General features: G+C 40.9%; 1 long non-coding RNA gene across 1 annotated transcript; it reads right to left on the reverse strand.

Moving 5' to 3' along the window:
* Window positions 1–20: 20 nt before the first annotated feature.
* On the reverse strand, window positions 21–8,707 carry LOC135349123 (uncharacterized). Its single transcript, XR_010398883.1, has 4 exons — window positions 7,782–8,707; window positions 7,616–7,733; window positions 7,396–7,561; window positions 21–4,769 (listed from the first exon to the last, which is right to left on the reverse strand). It is a non-coding gene; the product is annotated as an uncharacterized LOC135349123 (long non-coding RNA).
* Window positions 8,708–10,028: the final 1,321 nt, after the last annotated feature.

Raw genomic sequence — 10,028 nt, forward strand, 5'->3', positions numbered from 1 at the left:
ACTTCTATTCCTAACATAACATATTTTCGGAAGTACACATCTTCAGACAGCCATTTTATACTGATGATGTCATGTGATGTAACAGGTGGTGGTCCAATGGAAGCGCCAATAGTTGAACTTTCAGTACCTGCACTCAAATAGATCATATCACTTTTACTTTAGAAGATATGCCACAAAAAAAAAAATCTACTCTCTTTGGTTGTTGCACTGTATACTACATTCTTAATTTCAGGCCTGTCCCGTGGCACTGTTGCCAGTATTGAGACAAGAAAATGGCAGACAAGAAAATGGCGATACCGGTGGTTTAATGCTAATGCTGACAGTGGTATTCCCTTCGAAAATCCCCGATCGTCAACAACTGATGATGTCGAGTGCTTTTTTAGCTATTTTAAGAGGCCTAAATTTCACTCTGAAACAGGTTAGTTTCAATTTAATAATTCTATATGCTGAATACTTTGACGACCATACTTTGAGTGGTCGTCACTGAATTCATGAAGAGAATGGATCATTCACTGCTGTTTTATTATTACACTGGTAATGACCGTACACTGGTAATGACCGTTTCTATGAAGAGCCAGTTTAATGTACCTTCAACAAAAACTAAATCTGATCGACTGATCGATTGCCGAGAGGAGAACTAGTATCAGTTAAACTATCTAGATGTGCATCTTTTCCGGCCGTACCAGTGCTACTTCAGTCCAAAAAATTATCGCTGAACATTCATACTCATACTCATAACTCACTCGATGAACATATACATGTACATGCAATTATTACTTTTTAATAATGAAAGTCATGCACTCTGATATAATAATAGATATGTAATAATAATAGATATGTAAATTGATTGTCCTTATTATATTGAGTCAGTCATTAGCTCCAGGGCCCGTTCTTGCAAATCTTGACCCAACCGGGTTTGCTACGACTCCAATGTGTTATAAACCTAATCATTCCACACATCAGCCAACACATTATATCCCATGCAATGACTTTTGAATCAAAAACATTATCCGGTTCTGGTTTTATCCTGAATTCAATTGTAACACCGAAACTTGAGCTAAATATACTGCTCTTCTTTACTGGTTCCTATACAGTTATTGAGTGAATCAGCTTTTCATCGTCCGATATAAGTTTCTAGTAGTGAATTAAGGACTGGGTCGTTCTGGGTCGTTCAATTATTGCTGATTCAGCTGAAACAAAGCTCCACCCACGCTTTTTACCAGCAATTGTGCATAAAAATGGATCTCAAACTGCTTAGATCTTTAGCTCTAATTCCGGAGTCTCCTTGAAGCACTTACTAGCTAGTACACACAGTAATATTCGGAAGGAGCTGTTCCTTAGTTTTCTAGCTTACATGTAAAAGCTAATAACTTACTCTACGTAGTGCAGACGGCTCCTTCCGAATATTACTGTGTGTACTACACTAAAAAGTAAGTAAGTGCTTCAAGGAGCGTTTAGGACTCCGGAATTAGAGCATAATTGCTGGTAAAAAGCGTGGGCGGAGCTTCGTTTTAGCTGAATCAGCAATAATTAAAGGTTCACCTGAGATCCTCCTCATCATTATCCTCGTCAGCATTGGGTATAGTCGAATGTTGATCTAGTACTTCTTCCCACTTCCTGTATCTCTGGATTGCTGGTTGAGGTAACAAGCTTGGCCTTATGGACTCTGGTATATCAATGATGCAATCTAAAGCAATATTGTCTGGAGATTTTGCGGATTACAAAAACCTTTGAATCGTCAAACAATGTTAGCACTACAGTGTCTATACTCTGATTGAATTCTGTCTTCTGTCTCGTCGACAAGGAATGCGTTTGTAAAACCATAGCAAACTTTCAGTAGACATCCTGCAGGGTCAGCTTTAAGAAAACCATCATACAATAAACTAACATGAAATGGGAAACTGGGGATTGCCAACTGTATCCAACTGTATGATTCTCAAAAGATTCCTCACAACTTTTACATTCTCTTGTGATACTGGGTGATGTCCTTTCATGTGTCTTGTCACCACTAGCTGCACTGCATTTGCATAACCATCACATTTGTATAACCATCAGCATTAATTTTACCTTTACCAGACCTCAAAGGAATTCCTATAATAGTTATATGACTGCGCGCGTCATGATGACGCGCGTCCAACCTCCTCTGGTTGTCATGATTATGTTTCCAGCTGGGAATAAACCAGCTGGGAATAAATAATTAAAATTCATGTCATGAACCATACCATCTTCGTTACCTAGCAACTGACCACCCCCACTAATTAGCAATTGTTTACAAATATTCACAACTATGTACATTCACAACTATGTACACTGTATGAGGGCACAGAGTGGCTAAAGACACTAAATAAGTGTTCTCACAGTGACATGGTTCAATCTCTGCGAGGTCGTATCCTTTTTCCCGGGAAATGTTTATGTCCACTGCTGTACTAACTAGCCTAAACACAGTTATACTGAAGCCTTACCAAGAAGTTGTTCCATCGCAAGAGCTTCTTCCTCAGAGCTTTTTCCTCAGGCCTTCAGGCTCTATATTTTCTAGCTTTGAGGTAGCTTTTTATCTATGTCCTCTCACCCACATTCTCACTATACTTTAGAACCTCACTAAGGTTGTACTACGAAACATTATCAAACGGTCACTTTTTACTGTACAAAGCGTACCTCGAGGCAGGATACCACGTGAAAGAGCAGCTCGTGCTGGTACCTACAGCGTGTGCATAGCTCCAACACAGCGGGCACAACGAATTTTTGAAAATGACCACTAGAGTGGCCGTTATATGACGGCTTTGGTCATACAATCAGCGAGCATATCGTTCGTTCGACAATATCCAATATGTACCATGGAACTGAGCTATACTTATAGCAGACTGGTTGTCTTCAAAGATGACCATTTTCTTCGGTGGTTATATCGGCAAGTAATTGCTGCAACCAGACAGATTCTTGAGCAGTACTGGCAAGGGCAATGTACTCCGCTTCTGCGGTTGAGAGTGCCACGCAAGCCAACTTATGGCTGTTCCACCAATTTGTTCCACCAATTTGGAACACATACCCAGAGGTAGACTTGCGATCACCACCCCAGTCAGCGTCAGAGAAACCCCTTGTCTTGAAGAGGAGACCATACTTCTGAGTCCCTTTCAGATACCGAAAGATTCGCTTTACAGCCATCCAATATTGCTTTGTTGGCTTTGCACAAAACTTAGCCACATTACCGACAGCATAGGTAATATATCAGGCCTTGTGGCAGCGGAGAGACTTCGTGCTTGATCTACAAAAGTGTCCTCATCTTTTGCTTTCACCAAATGTGTCCACAAGAGTTCGAATCCTCTTGCAGTTATCCATTTAAGAAGGACATCCATTTGATGCAACTGCTGTACTGCAAGTGCTACAACAGTTCTCTGAGATTACTACCGGCGAAAATGTTTCATCGTAATATCGTTGGGAGTATCCTACTTGTGTCTTTCGATTGTTCCATTAGCAACCCACTTAAACCAACAGTTTTTCTGTCTTTGGGAAGTTTCACTAGATCCCACACCTCGTTCGTATGTAGGGATTGCTTCAACGGGGAAAGGGTTAATATGTGCAAAACTGCCTTAGCTATGCTGGCCACTCTAGCTATCTCAAGAATGTTTACTCTTCCCCAGCTCTCATGTACTTAGCTATGAGATGTTCATCTAGCCTAAGCTTGATCTTAGCTTCTTCATGTCCGCATTTGTAGTTCTTCTAGTTCTTCTTATTGTATATAGTTCTTCTTACAAACCATGACGTCATCACCATTTATGGGACTAATTAGCATGACTAATTAGTTTTTTGAACATTGAGCGATCATTTGATGCGTCATTTTGATGCAAATAATGAACATAGTGTAAATTTGGTATTTAAGGCTAGACCCGGGCCTAACTACCCAGAGTAGTATGTTAAGATACTGTTTAACACCCGTAGTGTGTGTAATATATAATAATACTACTTAATTCAGTCTGGACCTTGATACTATACCCACTGCTCTATACCCACTGCTCGATTCCAGGCACTGGGAGATCGCATACGCAATAGTCTATGGTATCCTCAAATTTTAAATTATGGACTCCTACTATCATGATGACGTTTTAGGGGATTGAAGATCCATCAAACATCAAGTTATAGCACAGAATAAATCCCTTGGTCTACACCCATTTCATCTTCGAACTCAATATGGAGGCAATAATTGAAGGTATGTTCTTCGGGGCCAACCTCATGCATTGTGCATTAGCAAACACATTTTGCAGTGGCCAGAAACTTTTACTTGCTAGTAAGAATCACAAAAAATAAGAATCACAAAAAAAGAATCACAAAAAAAGTATACGATTGTTAATAATTATAGTAAAGTGTTCACTACATAGGACCCACTACATAGAAGGACCCACTACGGTGTATGTCGGAAAATGCGGTGGGGTTTGATTAGAGATTAGCGGTGCAGCTAATTACTAATACTCTCTTTTACACACACACACACACACAACACACACACACACACACTCAAGTGACTGACTGATTAGCATGAAGGCCAGTTGTAGAAAAATTCTCCTTTCTTTGAGGTTCAGTACTGACTTCTTCTAGAACCCCTGCCGCTGACGTATCTTTGAATTTATAGACCAATGCATTGGAAATGTTTTGCTCGCTGTTGGCGTCTCTGTTTCGTTGGGATCTCTGTTTCGTTGGGACAAACAGTTCATCCTGAAAGGGCACGCCAATAGTTTCCAAGTTTTGTACTTCTTTTTGGGACTCGCTCTCGCTGTCGACTGCAACAGTGAGAGATTGCTGGAGTGATTGCTGGAGCGGCCAGTAACCATTCATATTGATACTTTCATGATGACTCAATGATGACTCAATTAAGCTTGGTCACAGCTAAAATCGTGAAAAGGTACTATCAAAAGGTACTATCAAAACTGTACCCCACAGGTATCTTGACACCATCTTCGTTACCTAGCAACTGACCACCCCCACTAATTAGTGGCTAAAGACACTAATAAGTGTGAGTCGTACCAGGAAATAGGAAATGTTTTCTACAAGTGGCTGTACAAGTGGCTGTACTAATGCACTCACTTATTTACATTGGCTTAGGCTTACAGTGGCAGATCCCAGGGTGCCATGGATCCCCGGCTTTAGTACAGCTACCAGCTAGCTAGTTTAATCGAATGATTGTACCTGTTGTACCTGTTGTTTTGATGTATCAACTGTGTTTAAAGTCGATTGTTAGCCTAGGCTAGCTAGTTGACGCAGCAGCCAGGTTCACTAAGATGGGACTTCCCCGGTCTTATTACACAGTCCACGTGGATGTGGTTTGTCTGTGTACATTGGCATTGCATGCACATCCAGAAGCCATCTACAAGTGGAACACCCTCTATTGCTGGAGTCGACTTGGTAATAAATACGAATCAAATAAATTAGATGAATCAACAAGCACATCTGACCCGTGATCCAGACACAGATCCAGACGTACAGGATAAAACTAGAGCACTAAAGTGCAAACCCTCGGCTAGTGAGATGATTATAAAGATATAATGCAGTGCATATAGTATGACTTGCACAGCAACTAAGGAACAATAAAACTAAACCAGACTGGAGGCTATAATTATGCACAGCCAGTCAGCTGGAGCTATAATTCAAGCTTTCTGCTTCAGTGACCCTGTTCCATTGTTCTTGGTATATACAGCTTTCTACTTCTGTTACATCGTTCTTGGCGTTATAAGTAACGCATGTGCAAGTTCTGTCGCTTTTATTAGACAACGTAGCAAAAGCTGCCACTATCCAAAGTTGTTGTGTGGAGGCAGTGCTAAAACATCTGACCTAGTCACAAGCTTGAAGGTCACTATTTAAATCAAGATAGTCTATTTAAATCAAGATATTGTTGTGTGAAGGCAGCTGAGCTAGAATGACCTCATACCAAATACTAACCTTTTTCTATTAGCTGCATTTCTAAAATGTTAGTTAAGGTCAGTCATTTTTGGTCACAGCTAACGCATTAATGGTATTTATGTCCACAATACATTTTGGGTGAAAAAAGGCAAGATAATACAATAAATCTGAGTTGTATACAGTACACTTCATCGGCCAGCGGTGAGATAAAATCCAAATTTTTTTTTTATGGATCATCCTATCATTATGCTTGACTAAGCTTGATTTTCACAGTGCTAAGATATATTCAGATATATTCAGAGAGAAGGTGGGGGTCGGTGAACGATCTATGAAATTTACAAGCTCACTGCTAATTTTATACTTAAAACTACTTACCAGAGTCACACAGTGAGCCCTCTCCTGGTCCATAGCGCTAGCGTCTAGGTCTATTTCATCAGCGTCTGGCATAAAGCTGGTAGCCTCTCCTTCATAGATAGGCACTGTCATCACCTTGCTGTCCTCAAGCTGTTCAAGCACATCGGCACACCGCTTCGTGCGGTAAGATGCTTTAACATAGCAACGTGGCTTGGAAAATTCTAGACTAAATTGCACAGATTCTACAGCTGTGCGTAGTTCAAGCTACTTCCTAAGTATCGCAGAATTAAAAAAAAGTCACTTATTGCGGGCCACGATCGTGGGTTAAAGGGTTAATGCTGTTTTGCTAAAAAGCTGCCTTAACCTGTTTTGCTAAAAAGCTGGCACATGCTCGCACGCCGAGCATGCACACACACACACACACAACACACATGCTCGCATGCACAGACACACACATGCACAGACACACACACACAAATGCATGTACACGCACGCACACATATGCAAACACACTGTGTGTGTATGACGGGTGTGTGTGTAAGGGTGTGTGCAGTGTGTGTGTGTGTGCGTGCACGCCGTTTGTGTGTATGTGTGTGGGGGGGTGCACGCCGTGTGTGTGTGTGATGTGTGTGTGTGCACGTCTGTGGGGGGTGTGCATGCGTGTGGTGTACACCCAAACAGATCACGAAATTGGAAGAGCAGAAGGGAGTGGCATCGGAAGAAGAAGAGCCAATTCTTGCATTTAACCAGTACAGATTGTCAATCAAATTATTGCTGGACCATTCCAACTGGCTTCTGCTGAAGTCGAACCAGATGATGAACCTAGTCCTAAATACCTGTGTTCAAGTTAGCCAAATAAAAACAAGCGCTAAAGGTAAAAGCAAATCATCCTCTACTGTATAAGTAGCGATTTTGTAAAACCAGAAAAATCAATTGCCATTGCTCAGCACCAAAGCAGTTTCATCACCCTCACCCTGACCATTAAAGTATAACATGTTCGTATGAAAATGACACTTGTGGATATTTAAATCCCAGCATAGTTAGCACTTGTCCTGATTTGGTTTCGCAGCTTGGTAGTACTACCCCATCCCCAACACCAACCAACAAGTAGCAAAGAACCGGTAACGCCTACGAATAAAATACATGGCTTCTCACCATAATGATATCTGTAGTTAGAGTATGCTGTTTGAAGTACCCACACATCCACACATCGAGGCACACCGGTGTGAATCATTCATAGCAACTTATATCAGTGTGATTTTCTTCCACGACACTTTCCATCCCGTTGGCATTATAACACAGTTTCCACACTCCATGACACCTGAATAGATTACATGCTTGTTTATGTGCATTTTTGTATGAAGCACATGCATACCAATGTCTGTTGAGGAGTCTCTCTTCACCTTCAGAGTCAGAGTCATCATCTTTGTGTCTAATGGTACATGGTGTGTCACTCTCTTCAGGCTCAATTGTTTCTCCATGTTCTGAAAATTCTGACACATCATTTCAACAGAAGACACTTATCAACAGAAGACACTTACCACTGGTCATCACTGCTTGAACTCATAGTTGCTACAATAACTGTTCCTTCTATGACATCATGTAGTAGTCGCGCCCACATTCAACCACAACAGGAAGTATGTTAAGACAGGATGCTAAATCTGCCTCACTCTGTAACTTCATCAATAAATTAATTAAAATAATTATTTTGGGTCCCAAATAGAATAAAGTTGATTTTTTCGTGTCACCCTCCCTTTAAATTCAACTAAATTGAGCATTCCGTGTTGACGTGTTGAGTGTACTGTAAGATGGCGGCCGAAAAGCCAACATCCCCCAACTATACCTTTTGCACTGTAAAAAAAATTTTGTTACGCTTAACAATTTGCGTAACAATTTGTTCAAATGAATTGTTTATGTCTATTTAAGTTATTATACGTGAAATTGACAAGAGAGATGTTACTACAACAGAAGTGCATGTGGATGAGACATGTGGATGAGACATGTGTTTGTACATAGTATTTGCAATATTAACCCTTTCCCGGCTTTAATTAAAAAAACAAAACACAGAATAAATACACATTTTTCTTTACTACATTATGATACTCCATAGTTACTTACAGTAGGTCCAGGACTTTGGTTCATGCTTCTTCAGGCTCTATATTTATAGCTTGACCTCTGAAAAGTAGTTTCCTCTCTTGGTATGATCCCATTCACTGTCCTCTTACTCAACAAGGCATCGTTATTCTCACTGTCTACTGGCTGAGGTTGTACTACGAAGATCTTGTAGCCATTATCAAACGGTCACTTAGTACTGCACGAAGTGTACTTCGAGGCAAGATATTAAAGATACCACGTGAAAGAGCAGCCCAATGCGCATGTGCTGGTACCTACAGCGTGCGCATAGCTCCAACACAGCGCCCACAACGATTTTTTGAAAATTATCACTACCGCTGCCGTCATATGACGGCTCATATGACGGCTAAAGCCGGGAAAGGGTTAACATTTGCTTTTGAATTAACAATTGTCTGTTAATATATAATATATTTGGACTGTGGCCCGCAATAGTGACTTTTTTTTTTGCGAAATTCTAATCCTGCAATACTTCCTAAGTCCCTGTACATCTGTACATCCCTGTATAGAGGAAGAGCACGTGCAATTTAGTCTAGAATTTTCCAAGCCACGTTGCTATGAACTATGGCTAGATTGTGCCGATGTGCTTGAACAGCTTGAGGACAGCAATGGAGAGGGGATAGTAGGATACCTCCCAAAGGCTACCAGCTTTATGCCAGACGCTCTGAGGACATGCATGACATGGACCTAGACGAGACGCTAGCGCTATGGACCTGGACGGTGAAAGACCAGGAGAGGCTAGAATATCAGTAGTGTAAGTATAGTATAGCGTAATGAACAGTCTTTATGTGAGCTTGTAAATTTCATAGATTGTTCACGTACGTATTGTACTTCAAATTGATATATCTTAGCACTGTTACATTCATATGATGTGAAAATCAAGCTTAGTCAAGCCTTTATACATAAAAAAAAATTTTTTGATTTTATCTCACCGCTGGCCGAGCATTTAAAATGATAAAAACGGGTGAGCCTAATAACCGTGAGCCTAATAACCGTGAGCCTAATAACCGTGGTTGTTATGGCAACACATGTTGCACCATTTTATTCCTTGTTGTATGGGCATTCTATTGGTATATGGTTGCTAGGCAGCCGATAAAGAATTCACAGACATTTCACTTCACTGTTAATTAAGAATCCTGGGGATATGCAGCCATCTCGCCCTCCACCTGAGCTTGACAAGTGAACCTGTGCCTGCTCTTATATGCCTATAGGAAATATTCGATTTTACCTTGTCTTGTCGTGAGTGCACCAGGAAGAGGTATGGATGTCTAGGCAAGTAGTGATGATGGAAGTTGACCAGAGCCTCCGAAAAGCGGACGAATGCCACCCTGGATTTTATCAGAAGCAATCAGGTTGCTCAGTGCTGCCTTGCAACAGAGTCTGTCATCCGCTTACAGGTATCAGGGGCGGATCCCCCTTTTGAAAAAACTACCATGTGTTGTAGTCTGACTCTACAACAATTTTGCCACCAATTATGCTATGCATCTGTAGACTCACTTGAAATCAGTTGAGATGAAATCACTTGAGACAACAGCTACTAGGAGTATAAAGGATCTAGGGTAGCTAGCTAGCTAGCTGTACGTACGTACGTAGCTTACATCTGATCAGTACAGTATCACCATAGTATTAAAAGTAAGTGCAGAGGTCAACATATTCTA

This window comes from Halichondria panicea, chromosome 15, assembly GCF_963675165.1.
Source record: "Halichondria panicea chromosome 15, odHalPani1.1, whole genome shotgun sequence".
In the NCBI taxonomy this organism is placed as follows: domain Eukaryota; kingdom Metazoa; phylum Porifera; class Demospongiae; order Suberitida; family Halichondriidae; genus Halichondria; species Halichondria panicea.